The sequence below is a fragment of the Miniopterus schreibersii genome, assembly GCF_964146895.1.
Source record: "Miniopterus schreibersii genome assembly, chromosome: X".
Taxonomy (NCBI): Eukaryota; Metazoa; Chordata; class Mammalia; order Chiroptera; family Miniopteridae; genus Miniopterus; species Miniopterus schreibersii.
In genome coordinates this window covers 25184290-25207257 of record NC_138104.1, presented here as the reverse complement: position 1 = coordinate 25207257, position 22968 = coordinate 25184290, and the positions used below count along the sequence as shown (strand labels likewise).

Sequence of the window (22968 nt, the reverse complement as noted above, 5' to 3'; positions counted from 1 at the left end):
GAGGTCCTTAATAGATAGTTGTTGAGTAAACAAATGAATTAATGAGTAAGTGAAGGGATGAAGTTCAGACAGGAATCCCTTGAGCAAGGACATAGGGTAGCTGTGTTATAGAGAAGAGAAATGAGATAGGAGTGGAAGATAAAGCAGGAAGGTAGACTTACGTATAGTTGATGACTTTTGTTTTTCTTCTTAATTATGAACATCTCTCAAAAAACAAACAAACAAACAGAAAAACAGTATAGTAATGCCATATACTAACCCATAACCCACATTAAGTAATTATCAGAGCTTTGCCATATTTGCTTTATTTAGCCTTTTTTTATTTGCTGAAGTGTTTAAAAATAAATTTTAAACGTCAATCATGCATTTCACCAATACTTCTTTATGCATCTTTTAAAAACTGAACATTTTCTCACACAACCACAATACCATTAATACATCTAACAAAAGTAACAATAATGCTTCTGTATTATTCACCACCCAGTCCATAATCAAATGTCCTCAATTGTCTTAAAACATGCTTTACAGTTGGCTTGTTTGAATCAAGATCCAAAAAAGCTCCATATATTACATTTGGTCATTATGTCTCCTAAGGCCCTTTCAACAGTACCCTCTCTTTGACTTGTTAGAGAAATCAGGTTACTTGTTCTGTGCACTGTCCCACATTCTGTTTTTTCTGCTTCCTCTTGTCATTTAGCTTGTCCCACTATCCCTTGTATCTCTTGTGAGTGGAAATTAGATTTAGTATTGATTAGATTCAGGTTCTTTTTTCTTTTTCCCCACCTTTGGCAGATTGGTTTAAAGGGGGCCATCCTGGAGGCATGAAGACCAGCTAGGAGGCTGGATGGGGATAGAAATAAGGAGATGGATGGATTTTGGAGGTAGAAGAAACCCTGATTTATCTATCAATTGGATGAATGGGATGAGGAAGCAAGAAGAGTCAAAGATGATTTTGAGACTTTGAGCCTGCATGATGGAGAGAATAATAATACCATCATCTGTGAAAAATGGGTTTTTTATGAGAGTAGCAGGAATCATGGTTATATTAACAGAGGAACTTTCTCAGAGTAATGAGCCATCTACTATGTTTTTCCAGGTAGCACTATCTTTCCCAGAAAGATTATGATTAGTGGTATAGAAATTTGGGCCCTCCAGAAAATTTTCAGAAAAGAAATCTTTATTTTTAAATAACTGCCAAATGATTAAATATCCTGCCCCAGAGCCTTGGGAGGAGGGATAGTATGTACACCAATGAATGGAGAGAAAGTAATACTGATATTACCCTTGCAGATGAGCTAACTATCCATATCATCATGGGTATCAGAGTCACCAGTCTTGGGTGGAGGGCCAAAGAATGCCAGAGCATGGGATTTCTGTAAACCCAGCCAATTAGCATAGCTCAAGACCCAAGTCCTTTCTTTGTGTCCCCTGAAGTCTCCATCCCACACCCACTTCTTCATCCAATATAGAGACTGCAGCTTCTTAGGTACTTAGTGGACAATGGCAAAAATGTTTCTGCCAAGATCAAAGATTCTCTAGCCCCCCCCCCCGTATATTCACTGGGCTCTGAGAAAGCCCCAAGATTATTTAGCTGCCTCAGTAAGAACTTGCTTTAGCTGTTGAATCAGATCAGGTGAGACTACTGTCAGCTCCATCCTATGTATCCTCAGTTATAAAACAGTCTCTCCCTCTACCTCCCCCCAGCTCACCTTTTTTCCTACTTTCTTTTCTGCTCCTCCTTCCTTGCTCTGTCTCTTCTAGAATACATTTATTTTCTGAGTTAATCAAACACTGGCCCCTACAGCCCATTGTGTCTCAGATTGATCACTTAAGCAGCATTATTGATCGCTGGGAAAGCCTTAGGAGGTGGGAGTGTATTGAAAACTAGAGATCCAACGGGCTAGCCCCATTGGTTGGCTAGGTTTCTCTTGGCAGCCTCAGCTCCTCAACCACCTGGAACATCTTTTGAGAAAGGGGAGGGAACAGATAGAAAACACCCTCAGAGTGCCTCCATTCATCTCATTCTTTCTTAATTTTGGAGTTAAGGCAAAGGAACAGGAGTCTATTGAGCGCTCCTGGATCTAGCCCAATACCAATGTTATGGTGAGAAGGGAAGAAAGAGCAAAGGGTCTGCTCTTTAGAAATTCATAATTTAGCAGAAAAATAATACTTATTCATATGAAGCAACTAAGAATAAAACAAGTTAGAAAACAATTATATACCACATCATGTATTCTAAACAGTAAGCACTGTAGGAGTTCAGGGCACAGAGAGAGCCAGCAGCATGGCTGGAATGGAGGGAGAAGGCTTCCTAGAAGAGGTTGAACTTGAGTTAGATTTTAAATAATGTGTGAGATTGAGATTGTTGACTAGAAAAGAAGCAGGCTTCCAAGGGGATTGCATAGTTAGGGAAATGGCCAGAAATGGAGATGGTCATGGCATGATCAAGCAAGAGTGAGAGGGAGGTCTGGTTAGAGGAGAGGGGTGTTTGGAGGCACAGTGGGGAAAAATGACTTACTGGGTAAGGAGTATCTTGATTTGAAGGGCCTTTTGATGTCAGCATGAGGGGTTTCGACTTGAGGACATCCTGAAGGGCTGCTGGACAATTAATGTGAAGTGTTTTAAGATGGTTAACCATGTGCTAGGAAGCAGACTTGATTGGAATAAGGAGAAATTGAGACCAGCTTGTAAAATACTATAGCAATTAAAGTGAGAGATAATTAGGATGGTGGCAGTGGGCATAGAGATGAGGGTCAGATCCAAAAGGCACTTAAGGCATTGTCCTGGATGGTAAACCACCAAGTAGGTACTCTTGAATTGTTTTTGTCTCACCTGCTCCCTCCTTCTTAGCCTCAGTACTTACACATTCTTTGACCCTTGCCCTCAGGGCCTTCATGTGACTCAATTTCACCGGCAGTAAGACAACAATGGGTTAATCAGTTAACCATTCCAAGTAAAGTAGATTTGCACTGGAAACTTCAATGTCCTCAATGGCAGGACCTGAAGGAGTAAACTATGGGGAATCTGGCTGCAGTATCGTTGAGATGACAACTAAACTGGGGTTCTGAGTACTACACCCCCAATAGGGAGGCTAGAGGCAGGGGGTGTTCTGCTTCAAGCTCTCAAGTCCTATGAGACCTGCTGAGAGCAAGGAGACAGCTTTCAATTTCCCTGGTAAAATCAGTTTAAAGCCCTGGCCGGTGTGGCCCAGTGGTTAGGGCATCAGCCTGTATACTGAAGGATCACAGGTTTGATTCCTGGTCAAGAGTGCATACCTGGGTTGCAGGTTTGATCCCCAGCCCCAGTGGGGGCGCATGCAGGAGGCAACCAGTCGATGTGTCTCTCACATTGATGCTTCTCTCTCTCTCTCTCTCTCCCCTTCCCTCTCTCCCTCCTACTCTATCTAAAAATCAATGGAAAAAGTATCCTGGGGTGAGGATTAACAAATAAACAAAAAAATCAGTTTAAAAACTCCTCTCAGCACTTGGGACATCCCAGTGGAGGTCACACCTGTGCCAGGTCATGGCAAGAGCTACCACAGCACTTTAATGCCAGCTGGAGTCCTGTTGTTACAGCTGGTATGAGAAAAAGGGAGGAGGCCACAGGTGGGTGGGAGGGTAATGGGAGAGGCCTCTGCCTGTTCATTTGCTTCCCCCACCAGCTTTCCCCTCAATGCCTAGCCCACTGAGTTTCGGCCCTGGGCAGGTGTCGGGGCCTAGTGCCTCATATTTGGGTTGGAAGGGATATTTGTGAGATTTTAACCCCCTTCTTCTTACTGGCTCTTGTGAGAGGGAATGAGCCTTCTAAAGATGAATGAGTGGAGAATAAGTCTTCCTAGGCTGTGGGCTCCTAACCACCAAGGGAGCTCAGCTGGGGGGGGGGGGGTAGGACCACCCAAGCAGGTCTATCTTTCCTTGTGATCCAAACTTACTGGGAAAACACGAACAGATGGCTAGACTGGTGGATGAACATGCCCGTATGCACATACACACACACACTGCATAATAGTCTGTCAACCAGTGATCTCCAGCACTTCCTTGCTGAAAATTTCTTTTCTGGATTCTGATTAGTATTCTGGTTGCTGGTTTGAGGTAGGGGTGATGGTTAGGAGGGTGGCTGAGTAGTGGGCAGGTGTCTCAAGTGGACGATGCCTATGGAAGTAGGGGATTGGGAAGAGTAATTGCAAGTGGCTGACTAGGGCAGTTGTCCTATTTACAACCCTTCACATGGAAAAGCCCATTGAAAGCTGAAAGAAGAGGGCATGGTGGTGACAATGGGCTTAAGAGTCAACCAGGTAAGAGTCAAGATCTCTCAGTTTGGAAACTGTGCTGTAATCTACATTCACTGAATCTATCCCAAATTTTGTCTTCCACCTGCAGATTTTCCCCTTAAGTAACTGTTCTCTTAATCTTCCCATTTCTAACCCAGGCCAAAGCAAATAAGTCACAGATGCTTTTCCAGTTGACACAGGGGTAAACTGAGATACAGAAATTAATTTTTGACAGGATTTGCTTCAGATCCAGATGTCTAGATCTTGCAGGACCCACTCACAGGGCTGGTGAGGGTGCTGTGTGTCACACTGCTTCTGTTGCTGCCATCAGTGAAATCACAAAGAATGCAGATATGATTAACAAAGTGAGTATTGTTCCATATTCATCTTGTCACCTACAGTCAAGCTGCAATCTTTCTAATATGTAGGGAAATCACTCGCTGACAGAGAAAAAGGAGGGGGATTTTTTAAACAGACCTACCAACCTGCTGTTGCTGCACTGTTTAGAGTCTGTCACCTGCAAAGTCCAAATCAGAATTGGCTGTTAGGTCTGCTTTTTTTCTTTCTCTTTTTTTTCTTTCCTTTCTAGAGGTTTCCGCACTCACTCTAAATACAGCTTGTCTTCCTTTAGAATTCTGGGTGATTGCTGTAAATGACAACACCTGGCCTTTAACCTGAACTCCAGTTCCATTTCATTATTACCTTTAAGAACATTTTCTCTTTGAATTTTACCATCACTTTAAATTTGCTACAACTAAAACCAAACTCAGGAACACCTCTCCAACTGATCTGTAGCCCTGAGCCCTTCTTTGAATCTCTGTCTCTATTAGTGACACCATGACTCTCAATAGCCCAGGGACTGAGCCTTGGAATCAGTCAACCACCCTCTATCAGTCAACATCGTGTCTTGACAGTTCATCTGTCACAAGTGCCTCATGAGTCCATGCTTTCTTGACCATTCCTTCTGCTGTCATCATAACCCACGCTCTCATTACCTCATGCCCGGATTACTGCAGCAGCCTCCTGACTGGTCTCTGTGCATGCTGCCTTCTCCTTCCCGCCAAGTGATCCTTCAACACTGCTGCCAAAGGAATCTCCTTAAAACATCTCTCATCATGTCACCTCCCTGCTCAAGAGCCTATAATAGCTCTCCTTTGCTTAAGATATCAAGTAGAAATTCCTCTCTCCATTATAAGAGGCTTGCCTTCCACAACAGCTGAACCTCTCTGACCTATTTCGTCCTGACCCCCAAGCTCTACTAGTTGCCTTATTCTTCCTGCCCTGCTGTACCCCACTAAGATCTTGCTCCTCTCTCTGTGTACTCATCTTCCTGCTAATCCTCCAACCTGCAGTAGCCACCTTTTCTCCACCCCTGCAAATCCTTCTGTTGCATCCTCTAACAAGCTCAAGTCCAGCCTCTTCTGTGAAGCCTTTCCTAGTCATTCTAGCCTTCATTGGCTGCCCTCCTTTTTTTGAATTACAATTTTCCCCGGACTATGAAAGTAATACTTATACATAGTTAAAAGCTGAGAACACAGAAAAAAATAAAGAAAAATAAGAGTCACCCACAATCCTCCTTTTTCTAATTTGGAATTCAGACTACTTCCCCACCACATTTTAGCATTTGATTACACTGTCTCATATTGCTTTGACTTCCTCTGTATTCACCTTTCTCCTCAGTGAGGGAGTGAGTTCTTGAGGGGCCTCTTTGATCCAGGTGTCATGCAGAACAGTGCTGGATACACGGACACATTGTAGGGACTCAACAAACCCTTGGTAGTGGGTGGAGGGGATATAAGTTGTACATTATCCAGTCTGTACTGCCCCCTCCCATTGCTGAGGGGAGAAGGGTGCATGCCTGGGTAGCTGCAGCTCTGCTACTTCCTCTTCCAGGTGAGGGATGCAATTGGCAAGAGGGGACTGCATATCAAGAGAAAGCTGAGAGCTCAGTGTTCATAATGCCCTTGAACTCTACTGCCTCTGATGACACAATTCCCTTGTACAGTGCTGTTTTTTCCCCTAAGGAAGCCTCTGGCTTTGAACTGAGAGTTTTGTTTCATTCTGGCCATCAGAATGAGCTTTTCCTAATATGTTGGCATGTAATTGCAAGAATCACTAATTGCCCCCTTTTGCCCATCATATCAAATTGAAATCTCTGGCCTTCAAAAACCATCTGCCAATTCACTTTCCTTCTCTTTCCCATCTCACTAAGGTCTCTCTCATGGTTTTCCTAATTAATCCCTTTACTTGACCCAAGCCAGCCATTGTGCTATACTCTCAAAAACTAACTTCCCTAATGTAAGGGTGCCAGATGGAAGGTTATTTGTTACCTACCATCCTCCCACCTCAGCTCCAGGCCCTGCACAGCCTAGACCCCCTATCTTGAATCCTGTCCTTGTTTCTTTCCACCACTGAGGTTCATGACCCCAACAACATGTGCTGCTATTGACTTCAGACTCAGTGTGCAACTTTCTCAGTCCTTGTGTAATCATTTTCTATTAAAATATCAATATGAGCTTGCAATTATATTATTATATGAAAGTGTTTCCCAGCTAGTTCCCATCTGGGTTCTGTGAGCAATATTAGGCAAAGTATATACTCTGGAGTCACACTTACCACTTAATGTATTTCATGATTTCGAACACACAGTTTTAACATTTCTAAAACTGGAATGCTTCTTACAATCCATGGTGCATTATAGTTCAGTTGGTGGCATCTTTTTTTTTTTTTTTTTTTTTTTCCTCAGAGAAACCTAAGAAAATGTTACCTCTCATATCTAGAGTCAGTGAAATATGGTACTAAGTTACTTAACCTCTCTGAGGCCCCACCCTTTTATCTGAAAAATACTTACATCAGAGGGGTATTGTGAGGACTCAAAGATAACATTTATATAGCACTTATCATAGGGCTTAGCACTTCCATGGAAGCTCAATAAATGTCAGCCATTATAATTCCCCAACTTTATAAACTATAAACCCCTCAAGGGCAGGGACATGTATTTTTCTCTTCTAGCAGATAGTATGTATGATGTGAAGGCTGGAAAAAAGTTCTCTTTCCAAAAATATTTCCTTTACTAGACTGCCAAACAGCTGAAATTTCAACATTAATCACTCCTTTGAGTTAAGGCATTATCTCCTGAAGACCTCTGTTAAAATGCAAATATGTCACTTGGGAAGGTAACATATTAATTCATTAGCATTCATGATCCTATTAGTGCAGATTAGTTTATTAGATTAACTAGCTGGTGCCAAGAAAACACTGTGAGCCCTAGTAAGGGTGCTAGTAAGGTATATGACTTAAGGTAGAAATGGAGGCGTGAGGGGGTCAGGCAATCCTAAGCTTGAGGCCAACTCCCATCTGCTCTTGCATTTGAGGGTTTATTTGTCAACAAGATTGTGACTCTGGTCTGTGATAAACAAGAAAAGATCTCAGTGACAGAAACAAACACATGGGTGGAAGGAAATGTGAGGTTAGAAGGAAGGTCAGTCCTTAAAGATCACCTAGTTAAGTCTCCTCCTCAAGTTTTTAACTTTCATCAGCAGGACATTCGCTGCTTCCTTAAGAAGAGGCATTTGCTAGCTTATTCCATTGTTGAAAAAGTCTAGTTAGAACATTTTTTTATATTGAGATGAAAGCAGTCTTTCAGTAACTTCTTTCCTTTTTCTTCCTCTTAGCAGCCCCTTTAAAATACAGTCATATGCCACTTAATGATGGGGATACATTCTGAGAAATGTGTTATTGTGCAAACACCATACAGTGTACTTACACAAACCTAGGTGGTATAGCCTACTACACACCTTGGCTACGTGGCATAGCCTATATCTCCTAAGCTAAAAGCCTGTATAGCATGTTATTGTACAAAATGACAGAGATTAAATCAAGCACAAGAGAAAGTGATGCAATCAAGAGACACCATAAACACAAGATGTATGAGGCTACTGCCTGTATCACACTGCATACTATTTTACAGTAAACATTTTTTTATACGTAGGAAGAGTATACTCTAAAATAATGATTAAAAGTATAGCATAGTAAATATATAAACCAATAATGTAGTCATTTATTATCGTTATCAAGTATTATACACTGTATATAATTGTATATGCTATACTATTATATGACTGGCAGAACAGTAGGTTTGTGATTACCCCAGCATCACCACAAACACATAAGTAACATGTTGTGCTATGATGTTATGATGGCTACAACATCACTAGGCAATAGGAATTTTTCAGCTCCACTATAATCTTATGGGACCACTGTCATATATTCAGTCCATCAATGACTGAAACATTGTTATACGACACATGACTGTATCTGAGTATAGTTATCACATTTGTTTCAAATCTGTCTTTTGACTTCTATTTTACTTTACTATTTTTGCTAAATCTATCCAATTTGCTCAGTGATTCCTTTTGTGGTATTATTCCACAGCTGAGCTTATTAAATTGTAGGTTCATAAACTTCCTGGAATTATATGTAAAACGTTGACTAAGTGTACCTACATGTCTTCCTTCAGGGTTCATAGCTTTCGACAGTGGTCCAAGACCTAGAAGAGGCCTTAGCCTATTGACCTTATAACATCTTAGTCACTTTCCTCTTCTAACACTCCAATTTGTGAAGGTGCCTCTTAAGGTTCCTGGTCAGAACTGGTCACATTCTTCCTAGGGTGCTCTAACCAGCACAGAGTACAGTGGATACAGTGCTCTTATGAACAGCTTAATATTGCACAGTTCTCACTTTCAGAGAGCTCTCAGTTTAATGAATGGATGAAAATATCTTGTTCTCAGATAACTAACCCTCACCTGACCAAGTCACTGTTTTCAAAAGAGCAGCTTGCTGCCTACCCCTCATCTCACCACATTGAAGAACATCTCAGTTCTTTCAATGGGAGCTAGTGGAAGCCCCTTGTGGGTACTTGTCTGGTCAGGCCATTTAGAAGGCTAGTAGAACAGCAGTGTGACTGGGAACAGCCCTTGAGTTGTCTCCAGTGCCCTTATTTTCCAAATTCTGTGCACTGTGAAGAAATGCTTGGCTCTCACACATATATGAGAAAACCCAGAGAGAACTGGAGCTCACAGCTAGCCCTTCTTGATGTAGCAAGCCTAGTAGCCTTTAGATATGGAGTTTGGGGAACTGGTGGTATCAGTAAAGAACAAGGCCACAAATGCTTCAGGAAGGACCAGCTCTTAAACATGAATGAGTATGCCAACTTAAGAAATAGACACATATTGGAGAGATGAGCTCTCCTCTATTCACTCCCTACTGGTCACCTAGACAGAGCACAAAAAGGTAAATATTAAAAGGTATTGGAACTATATGGGACAGGAGCAGGCAGACTGGTAAGTGACAATCACTTATAATGTGTAACATGAGACAGCTATGCCTCCAGGGTCCTGTGATCAAAAATATATTCCTTATAGCCTGGTGGTTAATCCAGTCTAACCATCATTGCCTCCACTGTAAGACTGCCTACTTTCACACTATCACAGTCAGCCTTTTAGGTGTAGGTATTAAAGACTGTTGTCAAAATGCAACTATGTTATGTGAGAGGAGAAATACATCAAATAAAACACTAGTCCTGGCCCTGGCCAGGTAGCTCAGTTGGTTAGAACATCTTCTGATATACCAAGGTTGTGGGGTTTGATCCCCAGTCAGGGCACATACAAGAATCAACCAATGAATGCATAAATAAGTGGAACAACAAATCAATATTTGTCTCTCTTCCTTCCTCTCTCTAAAATCAATAATTAAAAAAACCACTAGTCTTGTAAGCTGTTCTATAAAAAGAAAAAAAAAGAATCTGTGACCAAATAAGTTTGAGGAATGCTATATCCCCCTCTTAGATCTTCACAATGCACATTAGCATATTAAAGGCTCTGAGAAGTCTTAGGTAGAGAAACCTGCTAACATTGTTTAAGGTCTCCAATATGTATTTGATCACAGCTCACCATCCTCTTTTCCTCCTCAAATACAATCTATTAACATCCACACAACAGCTTTGGAGAACTTAGCTTTCAGCCATGACCCACCATTTCAAACCTGGGTGCACAAATGACTTGATGTACCCAAGGTTCTGCAGAAATGAGATAATGATGGGTGAATTTTGTGGTGGGGAAGCTGTACAAGGCTTTTGGAACAGGGAGAAAGCACTGGAAGTGTTGGATAGGGTAACCTCAAAATGGAGAGGGAAACAAGACAGGGGATGCTGGAGACCAGCTTCCCCCTACCTCACAGTTTTTCCACTGACCAGCTCTGGTAGGTGCTATGCTCCCAGCTCTGAGCCAACAGTGAGCAAAGTGGAGCAGCTTTGGCTGAGCCAGGACCCTGCAAGTGTGGTCACCAGCTTCTCAGCTGGGGCTTTTCATTCCATGCCTGCTGTTTTCCATTCCCTCCATGGGCCTCTGGTGCAGTTTCAATTTCTCAGTCTACTAATTGATCCATTTCATATGGATCTTATTTCCTCTTCCCTTCAGTGGTTGGAGGCTTTTGAGTTTTATGCTGCCAAAGGGAAGAATGAGAGGATGGGGTGGGGGGAAAGACAAAAAAAAATAATAATAACATGTCCTCTTCTGCAGGACCTGAGGCAAGCCTGTATTTTCTCTGCACCCTCATAGCAGAAATGGGCACTTACATGCCATCACTGGGCCTTGGGGAGATGCCAAAGAGACCTCTGGAGGCAGAAAAACTACCTTTTGTCAGGAGAATCCAAGAGAAGTTCAGGGTCAGAATGGCAAGGTGCCCTCTGGGAACCAGAGCAACATAAAAGTGAAGGAGTCCAGCTGTTATCTGTTGAAAGTGCCTCAGGTTGGAAGGGGGAGGGAGAGAGGGGGAGAGAAAGAGAGAGAGGGAGAAGGAATGTGTGTGTAGAGAAAGTACACAGAGTACATGTGTATAAACAGTAGTCTCTTCTTATGCATGGTTTTGCTTTCCGTAGTTTCAGTTACCCATGGTCAACCATAGTCCAAAAATATTAAATGGAAAATTCCAGAAATAAACAATTCATAACTTTTAAATTGCATGCTGTTTTGGGTAGGATGAAGAAATCTCACACCATCCTGCTCCATCCCACCTGGGACATGAATCATCCCTATGTCTAGTGTATGCACACTGTATATACAGTACAATAAGGTATTTTGAGAGAGATCACATTCAAAAAACTTTTATTAGAGTGTGTTGTTATAATTGTTCTATTTTATTATTAGTTATTGTTGTTAATCTCTTACTATGCCTAATTTATAGATTAAACTTTATCATAGGTATGCATTTATAGGAAAAAAACATAAGATATATAGAGTTTGATACTATCCATGGTATCAGGCATCCACTGGGGTGAAATCTTTCAACATAGCTCCTGTGGATAAGGGGGACTCCTATGTGTATATCCTTTGTATGTGTAGGTAAATCTGCAAGGTGTTGAATCTTTCCTGACACAGGAGGTCTAGGGGACACCTAGACTTTTGCAGGTGAAGATCGGGATTACAGAAATGATTTGTCAGTAGGGATAAAATCTCTATAGTGTCCTAGCCCTTTCATCATCAATGAAACAGACCAGATGGAGCAGGGTTGTTACTTCCATGAAGGGTGCAAGTGTGTGAGTATGTATGTGCTGTTGCACATGCATGTGGTTGCCTCTAAGGACTGACTCTGCAAAAGGCTTTTCAATAGATCCATTTAAACCCCTATCTCCTCCCCTACTGCCTGGTACCCGGAAGGGTTTCCTGGTACTGATAACCTCCCTAGGAGCTGATCTCACATAGTTTGAATGCTTCTAATGCTAGTGACTCAACCTCACTCACTAGGCAGTTTATTCCTCTGCCTAACTTCATTAAGGTTAGGAAATGGGCTTTCCCCACTCACTAAATTCTTTCTATTTTTTGATATGAAGACCCCAGGTTTTCACTCCCTAGTGTTCTCCCTCCCTCCCTCCCTCCCTCCCTCCCTCCCTCCCTCCCTCCCTCCCTCCCTCCCTCTCTCTTTCTCTTTCTCTCCTCCTTCTCTCTCCTTCTCCCTCTCTCTCCTTCTCCCTCTCCCAGACCAGGTCACGGACACCTGCAGTGATAGTGCATTTTCCTACTCATACAGAGACTTCAGAATTTGCTTTGAAGCCTCAAAATGTTTGGATATCAAATGCCCCCTCTTACTCCAGGACCAAGATTTCTTTTTCTCTTATGTGGGCTTCAGCTTATGCCTGTCAGGATAGCCATTTCCAGCTTTCCTTTTGATGTCACTCTACTTACTCCCCTGCAAAGACTTTCTCCACTACCCAGAAACTTCAGAACCCACCCCAAAACCACACTCCCACCTCCCCCAGATCACCCCTTTGGAAAGTTCAAGACTAGAACATCATGCAATAAAAAAGTGCATGCCCACCCATATCTCCCCATCCTTGGCAGCTCAGTAAGACAGGGTAGTGTGGTTAAATGGATGAGAAAACTGAGGCATGGACAAATGTCCCAACAATTTTACTCTACAAGTATGATCTTAGGATTTACTTGCATCCAGTGTTATGCTAAATACCATGGAAAACTGAAGACTATCACATAGGCCTTGCCCTTAGGAAACTTGTTCTCTAGCTAAGGAAAAACACACAAAGGAACTTATAGGTGAAACATCTTTTTCATTCAATGAACAAATATTCAATGAGTACCTCCTATGTGCCTATACCTATTATAGGCACTGGGGACACAATGGTGAACAAGATAGACAAAATATTTGCCCTTGTGGAGCATCTGTTTTAAAGGGAACACATGCTTAAAAAGCAAACAAATAAATCATCATTACTTCTATTTTGAAGTGCCAGGAAGGAAAGAAATAAGGGGCTGGGATGTAGAGTAACAGAGAGCTGCTTCGGTTGGGGCAGTCAGAAAAGGCTTCTCTGCAGAGGTGACAGTTGAGCTGAGAATTGAATAGCCTGAAGGAAGTCCACACTTCCTGCCTCAGACAGAGAAATCACACAGGCAAAAGGAACTAGGAAGGATTTCAAGAGAGATGGGATTTGTCTGGGTAAAGTGTGTAGCATAGAGCTTTGACCACTACATTTGTAACATTGGTCCCATTCTGGCAAAACTGAAAGATGCACTTCCACTCAAGTAGAGGAGTCATAGTCTTCTTGGAATCTGAGATGACCATTGTAAGAGGAAGGGTCTTCAGGATTTCGCCAGATGACTTGACTATAAAACTCTTTCTATGTCACGCCTAGTAGTTTCCAATTAGAAACATTGAGGGTTTCCAGATAAGACAAAGTCAAGAAGATAGCTTATGGGTGGGGGAAATCAGGGAATTATTGTAGCTAAAAGTAGAAGGTATGTGGTGGAGAATAGAGAAAGATATGTAGGTGGGGGCCAAATTATGGTAAGGATCATGAAGAGTGCTTTGGACTTGATCTAATAGGCAATGGGAAGCTGCCATCAATTTTTGAGCAAGGGAATGAAGACAGAGGGAAAGAAAAAAGAGGTCCTGACAACTTTTGGTAACCAGAATCCCTCCTTCTGCTCAGTACATGTGGGCTCCCTTAGGGAACATTGTTATGACCATGGGCTCAAAGTAAGCTCGGCCACTTACTGACTGCGAACTTGGACAAGTTACTTAACTCCTCTGTGCCTCAGTTTCATCCAATGTAGAATGGGGATATTTAATGAGTTAATCATTGCAAAGTATTTAGAACAGTTTCTGATATTTAGTTAGTACTCAATAAAGTTTGGTTACCATTACCCAAGGAGGAAACTGGTATGAGGGGGTACAGTAAGGATACTACCATGAACCTTGAGTTATTCTGGTCACAATTTAATCAGCTGTGAACATTGTGAGGGCTCAGGACCCAGTGTATGCAAAATAAGTGTGAGCACACTTCCCCGATAATCTTCCATTAACTTTCTATTGACAGCTAAAATTTCCACTGTTCTTTAGTGGCAATCCAGAGACTCAAGCATTTTTAACTGAATTAAGGTATCCTCTTATCTGGCTTAAAAATTGTTTTGAACATTAAGTCATTAGCCATTGTCAGCACATATAAAGCAGAGCTTTGAGGGAATGGAACACAGGATGGTATATTAGTTACTTATTGCTGTGTAACAAATGATCCCAAAAGTTACCCATTTAAAATAACAAACATTTCTCATCTTACAGTTTCTGTGGATCAGGAGTCAGGATGCATCTTAGCTGGGTGGTTCTGGCTCAAGGTTGCTCATGAGGTTGTGGTCAAGCTGTGGGTCAGGGCTGTAGTATCTGAAGATTTCACTGTGACTGAAAGATCTGCCACCAACTCATTCTTCTGTTGTCGGCTGGCTTTAAGAGTTTCAGTTCTTTTTCATGCCATGTGGGCCTCTCCATTTGGCTGCTCCCAACATGACAGCTTGCTTACTCCAGTATGATTGATCAGAGAGTGAGAGAGTGTGTTTGCACATGCAACCAAAAGCAGGCCAGCCCAAGGCAGAAGCCACAATCTTTTTATAACCTTATCTTGAAAGTTATGTTCCATCACTTCTGCCATATTCTATTCATTAGAAGTGAGTCACTAAGTCCAGCCACGCTCAGGGGGAGGGTAGACACAAAGATGTGAATATCAAGAGGTAGAAGTAATTAGGGCCATTTTAGAGGCTGTTTTCCACAGATGGACAAGGATTGATGGTAGGTGGTAAAAAGACCCTAGTGAAGAGGAAACTTGAAATATCCTGGGTAATCAGGATTAGCATAGTTACTAAACTTAGTGGTAGCCAACGATATTGGATACCAAAAGAGCAAAGAGAGGAGCCAAAAGTTACGTTGGATGGTTGCTGGGAGGTATTTGACCCACATCTGGAGTTGCTGAATGACTGGGGACCTTCCTCTGATCCAGGCCTGAATTTGTGCAGAGGTATCAGCCCTGTGAGAGGAGCCAGAGAGAGAGGAGGGAGCTGAGATGAAGCCCCCAGAAGCCCAGTGGCAGCAGAAGCAAGAGAGGGGAATGCAGGTTCAGCAACTGCATTTGTTTGCAGTTGGGAAAATTGTTAATTTTAGCTTCACACAAGGGGCTGAAGCAGGAGGGTTTGTCATTTCTGCTGACCTAGCCCTTGGCTGCCTCCCACAGGCCACTGCTGCCGTGTCAGCTCCAAGCCGCTGTTTGCCGTGCGGTGAGTTTGGCTAAGAGTAAAGAAGGGCTGTGAGTTCTGTTGGACCTGATGGGTATGAGGCCTTGGGTAGGGGGCTCAGCTAGCCCTGGGCAAAACAGTGTTGTGGGCTAGCAACTGCCTGCAGGTGCCTCCTCCTCCCACTTCTGTGTTCCCATCTTGGCTGCACCACTTGATGATTTTGTGACCTGGGGCAAGTCGCTTTATTTCTCAGTGCCTCCATTTCCTCCTTTGCAAAATGAAGATAAATAGTCCCTAGCTTACATGGTTGATGTGAGGAATTGTGAGCTCATGTAGGTAAAGCACCAATAAACAGTAGCTGTTATTACTTATATACCCAGCTCTGACTCAAGGCATCCAGCTCAAATGAGGCAGGTCTCTCTCAGCAGAGGACTAGGCTTCCCAAACCAATCAGAAAACCTCTCTGAGTCTAAGTGTCTTCTTTTGCTGAGGGCTTTACATAGATTTACATGGGTTGAACACTCTAATGATCTCCACTTTACATAAGAAGAAACATGAGGGTCAGAGAGGTGAAATGACTTACTTGCCCAGGGGCCACAGCTAATAAGTGGAAGTGTGGGGACCATAACCCAGATCTGTCATAGTTCCAAATCTGCCATTTTTCTATCTTACCCACAGTTGGTTGGCCCTGAGCATGATTTTGGGATGTGGTTGGGGTAGACAGTGGAGCCAGAGGTTGGCTACAAAATGTAGAAGGTTTGGGTCCAGATAATGCACAACTTCTTGGACCCCACAAACTTGATTTTGCAGTACAGTTTTTACTGCATCTCAATGTGGCTGAGCCAGGAGTAGGCATTCTAATTTGTGTAACGACATTCTCCTATCCTCACCCCCAACACACACACACACACACACGCACGCTTTTCTACCAAATGGCTACTTTCCTTTTGAACACATTTCTGAGGTTAAGAAACAGGGAAGCAGATGTGAGTATTGGAGAACCTGTTCAAAATGCTAAGCTCTGAGAGCAAAGTCATCCTCCCAGAAATGCAGATACCCTCTCCTCATTACCAAGGGAAACTTCTGTCCAGTCCCTGTGGTGGGAGGTAGGGATCTGGGTTTGCCATAGCTTGCCCTGGCTTCACAGCTTAGGGTAAACTCACCTTTTCCTTTATCTACAATAGCTGCAGAGAGGGAAGAGCTTGAAATCCTTGGGGTTGGAGATGAGGAATTAGGAATTGAGAAGATTCCAGAATTAAGGTTTGGTCTGGAGAGAGGAAGGCAGGGTGAAGAATATGTAGATTTGAGAGGTCAAAAGAGGATAAAGAAGAAGAAGCACAAGGATTGAGAGAAAGGCTAAGGAAAGGGAAAAGAATATCAAGGAAGAGAGGAGTTTGAGAGACATGAAGCCATGGAGGAAAGATAAGGAAGGCAAACTCAGATTGCAAAATGCAAGAGATACTGAAAGAGTGGCCTCTAGAACTGTCATACGGTTAGAACATAAGGGCAACAATATCCTTAGTTAAGGGTTTAGATTTGTTTCAAAGCTGCCTTTGCATATGGTTTCTACTTAGGCTATATATTTCTTGTGGGTAGCTTGCAGGGGGGGCAGATGTTTGTTAGAGATTAATGGGGAAGGGTGGTTTCTCACCAGCCACCCGTTGGTGCTGCTGCCATCATTGAGCATCACTTATAAAGTGCCTACTGTGTTCAAGAGGAGATGAGACTGATGAAAATCAAACAGCGGGAAGTAAAGGAAAAAAGCAATAGGATCGATAAAGGCTGCAAAGGGTTAAACTGCCCTTAATTGGATAGGAGAGCAAGGGTGCTGATGGAGGCTTTCTGCTCAGCAGCCTCTGAAGGACAAGTTGACTAAATGAAGGCCTGGTATGAGAGACTCCTAAAAGAGAATGGGTGTATATTCCAGTATCTTATTTTAGAGAACTAGCAGGCCCAACTCTATCAACAGCAGGACTAGCTCTGAATTTAGAGTAATGATACCAAATGTGTCTGGATATATATTTATATGCATATGCCTCCCCAGAGAGGAATATTTTCTCTCCTGGTACACAGATGCATTGCACACCCATGGATAACACACATGGTGTGTGTGAGAAGGATGATACTCTCTGCTGTCTGGATGGCAGTGAGTCTTCCCTTGGACTGTTGGTAGAGTTGGGCCCTCTCTCTTTCTCCCTGAGCTCCTTTCAAGTGTCTGTTCTGCTCTGTGGAAGAGGGTCCCTGGCTTGCAATATGTTCCCCGCTCCCACAGTTCCTTTTTTCTCTTCCCCAACCTTAGCCTGAACTGCTATTTCCTCAACAACATCCAAAGGGGGGAAGTGATCATTGGTTGGAAAAGAACCTCTGAGCCAATGAAACATTAGCTCAGCCATTGTTTCCAAATGCCTAGAAGAGAATGGTTCATAGATGGAGCAAAACCTCTGTTGACCAGAATATTGGGGAATGGGTAGGTAATAACAGTTTTCTGGCTTCTCTCTTCACTTTGATTCATTGTTGAAATTCTCTCTAAAATCAGAAGCCTATTTAGAATGTAAGGCCTTCCTTATGAAATGGATTCTGTGTTTGATGACTAAGGTCTTCAGTTTCTAAATATCAGCCCCAATGTTTAGGATCACAGGAAGATGCCAGACTGCAGTCAAAACACTGAATTCTACAAGTCAGAGGATGTGGGCTCCACTTCCAGTGCAGCCACATGCAAGCAGTGTGACTTTGGGTAGTGGCTTGTCATTTTTGAGCTTTGATTTCCTCATCTGGAGTGGTGGTATTTTTATAAGATGGAGAAAGTATAGGTGAAAATGTGTATGGAACCCAGACTATCTTCTGAAAATTAATTGCTGGAATTATTCCCTCATGAAGGCTTATTTAATTATACTTTGCCTCTTTCTCCAAACAGCTGAGTGAAGAAAAAAATGTATCTGATCAATTGATGAATCAGAAATTGGATTTTTATTGTCTGAAATTTCATCATTTTTTTCACCAGAATGTTAACACCTGAGGACACACTGTGCCCACCTCAAACCAAACACCTTAGCTCCCAGTTTTGTTTGTTTGTGTATGTTTTTAAGTATATCTTTATTGATTTCAGAGAGAGGGAGAGGGAGAGATAGAAGCATCAGTGATGAGAGAGTCATTGATAGGCTGCCTCCTGCACGCCCCTCACTGGGGATAGAGCCCCCAACCAGGGTATGTGCCCTGACTGGGAATCGAACTGCGATCTCCTGGGTCATAGGTCGGTGCTCAACCGCTAAGCCATGCTGGCCAGGTTAGCTCCCAGTTTTGTTATAAGCATATCATCAATGCTTAGTCATGTTCGATGCCTTCCACCACTGAGCCAGGCCACATGTTCAGACAGGATCCCCACTTTGAGATCTCTGGATGAGCACAGGTGTTGGGATTCAGTGAGTGCTTTTTACCTGATGGCTGCTGGTCCTGGTATAATTTTTCTTTGGAGGCTACTTAGTCACTGGGGAAGACAGTAGGAATGAACTCAGGGTTTCCAATGCCATTGTGACTGCTGGACTTGTATGCATATTCATGGCAAGGGGAATACTGGAGCTGGAGGAGACCTGACAGATGAGGAAAATCAAGGTCAGAGGCTCCTAAATTAGGCAGTATGCCAGAGGCAAGTCTTAGCATTCTCTCTTTGGGAGCAGAGAGGAAAAAGGGAGGCAGAGAGGCAAAAGCTGAAGAAGATAGTAGTCTGGGCTCAATCCCCTCTACCAGCCCTTTCCCATCTGCCAGTTAGCTGGGATTACTTCACCTGTTGACTGAGGGTTTGGGATAGAGGAGGGGTTAGAAGTCCAGGCCTAGCTGACTTGGGGACATTTGTGCCCTCAGGAGAGGAGAGCAGGGATGAGTGGGCCACCCATGCTAGAAGGACAGCCAGAGGGCATCTAGCCAAGGACTGAGGCAAGGAGTGGTAGAGATGGCATATCTATCTCCCCTTAAAGACATCCAGCATACTCCCTAATACTGCCCAAGGATACCAGAGGAATAGAGTGCTGGCCTTGCCTCAGGGAATCCTTTTGGGGCCCCAGGAAAGAGGAAGAGCCAGGTGAGTGCCCCAGGGTTGTTGGCATCCTAATTTGGTGATTCTGCAGACAGAGCTGGGCTGTGGTGGTTATAGGAGCAGCATCTACTGCAGAGAGAACTGTGGAGAGAACGGCCAGGCCACCCGCTCACCCAGGATACGACTGTCATATAGAAATATTCCCATCTGGATAGTTCTAGAGAAGCAAGTCTGGGTAATGATAAACTATGAATTTTATGCATGAGCTGAACATTGAAAAACTTCATCCCCAAGCTCCCGGCTAGCATCTGAGCCAAATCCCACTCGCACAGCATTTAATCAGCTTCCTGACAGATCCCAGTAAAAGGGAGATGAATTTATGAGATTGATTAGCTAATACACAAGTGTTATGCTTAGTCTGTGATCCAAGAGCACCAGGCTGGGGCCTCTAGACTTTCTGCTGCTCAGATTCTGCAGCTGCTGCCATGGCAGGTGGGCCTGGAAGCTACTTAGCTATTCCTGCTCTCAGGCTCCCTCCTCAGGCTGGGATGCCTCTCCCCTCCAACCTAGGATACATCTGGGCCTTGAGAAAGAGTTATTCTTTTCTTTACCCTCCACCTCGTATTATGGCCTCAGCTAGTTTATTGCCCATCTTCACCTCATTCCAAGATGCCCTCTTCTTGTTTCTACCAATCCATAGCATGCCTTCAAGACCTGCCTGGAGTCTCACCTCCTCCAGGAAGCTTTTCCTGAATATCAGAACCCTTGTGCTTTCCTTTCTTTCAACTTCAAAGGCTCAGTATTGTCTGAATTACAAATAATCTCAGACCATGGTTAGAGCTAAACCAGTATTTAGCTAGTTCCATCCGTCCCCACTTGTAAATGCTAGGTTTTTTTAACCGCAAAAGTAATATATGTTCATTATAACAAGTCAAAAATACAGAAGCTTAAAGAAAAAAAAAATATCTCCCTCTTAAGCCCCTCTGATCCCAGCCCCTCAGAAAGCCAATATTACCAGTCTCTCTGATCTGTCTCTATCCTCATACAAATATATATGCATGGCCCCTTTGTTTTTCCTGTAAGGAAACTGAGGCACAGAGAGGTGAGGTGACTTTTCTAAGATCACATAGCTGACTAAGGGCTGAGCTGGGAGTAAGAACTCAGGTGTCCAGGATCCCAGTTCCCAGGCCAGTGCTTTTGTGAGTTAGTTGCCTCCTAAGAGAGTCTTGTCTCCCGAAGTGAATTGTAAACTGAACTGAAGGTAAAAAAACACACAAAACAAAACATGTGTTCACTCTTGCATTTCCCACACCTAGCACAGTTTTGAGCATCTGGTCCAGGGTGTTTACTAAATGTTTGTCTCCTCATTTTAAATCTTTTCTGAAACAAGACACGGTGTAAATAAAGAAAAAGAAAATGTTTGACTCAGTGCCTGCTTGTGCTAGACTGCAATGCCAAGCCATGCAATTGTACAGAAATTGATTGTTAAGATGGCTGGGGGAAAAAGCAGTTGAAAACTCAAGTGATTGGTGACTGTGTGCAGATATCTGGAGGCAGAGACAAATCCAAATACAGGAGCTCAAATGTTTGAGCCAACAGAGCTGAGAACCTGGTTTGGGGATGGGTGGGGGAAGTGCTAGAAGTGAGGAGGGAGGCCCCTCTGCACCCCACTTTATTCGTCACCTGTGGCTCTCCACACCAATGGGTACATTGGCTGCTTCAGTCCTCCGAATGCTAGTAAAGGCCCGCTTGGCTGTGGCCAGGTACTTAAGGCTCTTTTCATGTTTCAGTCTCGAGAACCTACTTTATGGCCTTTTTACTCCTTTGTGGTGCTAGTGATGGGTTTTGTATGGATTTCTTTGACATATTTGTTTATTGCTGATCAGGTGTGAGGGTAGAAAAATCTGGTCTCCCACCCAGAGGAGTGTCTCTCTGCCTTAGGGAGGTGAGGAGGGGTTGAAAGCAGCTTCTGGCACATCAACTGATCTGGAGGTGGAACCCTTTAGAAAATCATAAACACTAATTGAACTTTAGAGCTGAAGCAAAATTTCAAGATCATCTAATAAGGTTATTAATGCCTCAATTTATGTAGCACTTTATAGTTGAAATGACTAAATGTGACTCATTTTTCTTATTTTACATGTAGAAACCTTTGTTTATTTAAGAAGATCCTGACAACTGGATGGTAGATTGTTGTTAATTGTCTTCAGTGTGAGAATGGCATCGTGGTTTTATGGAAATGTTCTAATTTTTAGGAGATGAATGATGACGTATGTAGGGGTGAACTGTCATGATGTTTCAAACTTTAAAATGATGTATCATTTAAAGGATATAAATAGGGGCTGGGGGAGGATAAGAAGCTGTTTAATGAGTACAGAGCTTCTGTTTGGGATGATGAAAAGTTATGAAGATGGATTGTGTTGATGGTTACACAACAATGTGAATGCCACTGGACTGTACACTTAAAATGGTTAAAATGGTAACGTTTATGTTGTGATATTTTACCACAATAAAAATGTGTAAAAATATACACAAATAAGTAGATAAAGAAAAAATGGCAAACTATCAATATATGTTGATTCTAAGCAATGAATATAAAAGTGATTATTGTACTGTTTTTAATGCTACTTTAGCAGCTCTGGTATATTTGAAAATATTCACAAAGGAACATAAGGGATAAAAGAAACTCTTAACGTGATCAGGATTTTGGAGAAATGGACACATGGCTTTCTGTATCAGCCAAAGATTGTTCCAAAAATGAGTTATGGGACCTAAGGGCATGTGGAAGACTCATAATAGAGAGGAGGCAACAGATGGGTTGCTGTGTGATTGAGCGTTGTTGGTTCGTTGACAGGTAAGATGGCAGAGCTGAGCAGTTGCTCACTCAGGATGTTACCTGGGATAGGTGATAGAAAGGTTGTTCCACAGAGGGCCCTTAGTTTGTAACATTACACAGTTCATAATTAGGGATATACGAAGAGATTTGAGTTACTCAGAAGCTGACTGTCCCGTTGCTACCTCACACTTCCAGGGCCATGGTGATGCTTGTGAGTTCTCCATGATTAAATGAAGCAGAGAAATAGAAGTTGCTGAAACTGTCATCAGTTCATTTGGGTTGGCTTTTTGCTATCCAGATCTACTCTCAAAATCTCATCAAACTGTATGTCTTCTGGTTGGTGGTCCAGAAGGGCTCTCTGAAAAGCGACTTATCATGGCTTAGTGGTCCAAGGTTTGGTGAAAGAAGTTAAAACAAAGGGCTTGTGATTCAGTTACCCAGCCCTACCTATTTGTGTTCTGTTGGCCATTTGAGGCTTTGCTGATGAGAGGGAAGGACAGGCCCTGGTCCAGTGCTAGGGCCCTCCAGATGTTCTTGCTTAGAGTACGAAGGTACCATCCATCTCGCTGCTGGTACTGCCTGAGGGTCAGTTCAGAACTCAAGAAACAGAGCCATTGAGGTGTGCTTCAGCCACCTCCACCCCAACCATGTGACAAGCTGTAATTTGTAAGGATCATTTTGTCCCTGCTGTTGCTTTGCTAGACCTGCCCAGCTTGAGCCCTACCAAGGCCTCATCCCTCCTCAACAGACAAAAGGGCTTTGA

At 43.0% G+C, this 22968-nt stretch overlaps 1 protein-coding gene across 1 annotated transcript in view; it reads left to right on the top strand.

Annotated features, from left to right (window-relative positions):
* FRMPD3 (FERM and PDZ domain containing 3) overlaps positions 1-22968 on the top strand; it is a 130672-nt gene that overhangs the window by 5391 nt on the left and 102313 nt on the right. The window lies entirely within an intron of this gene.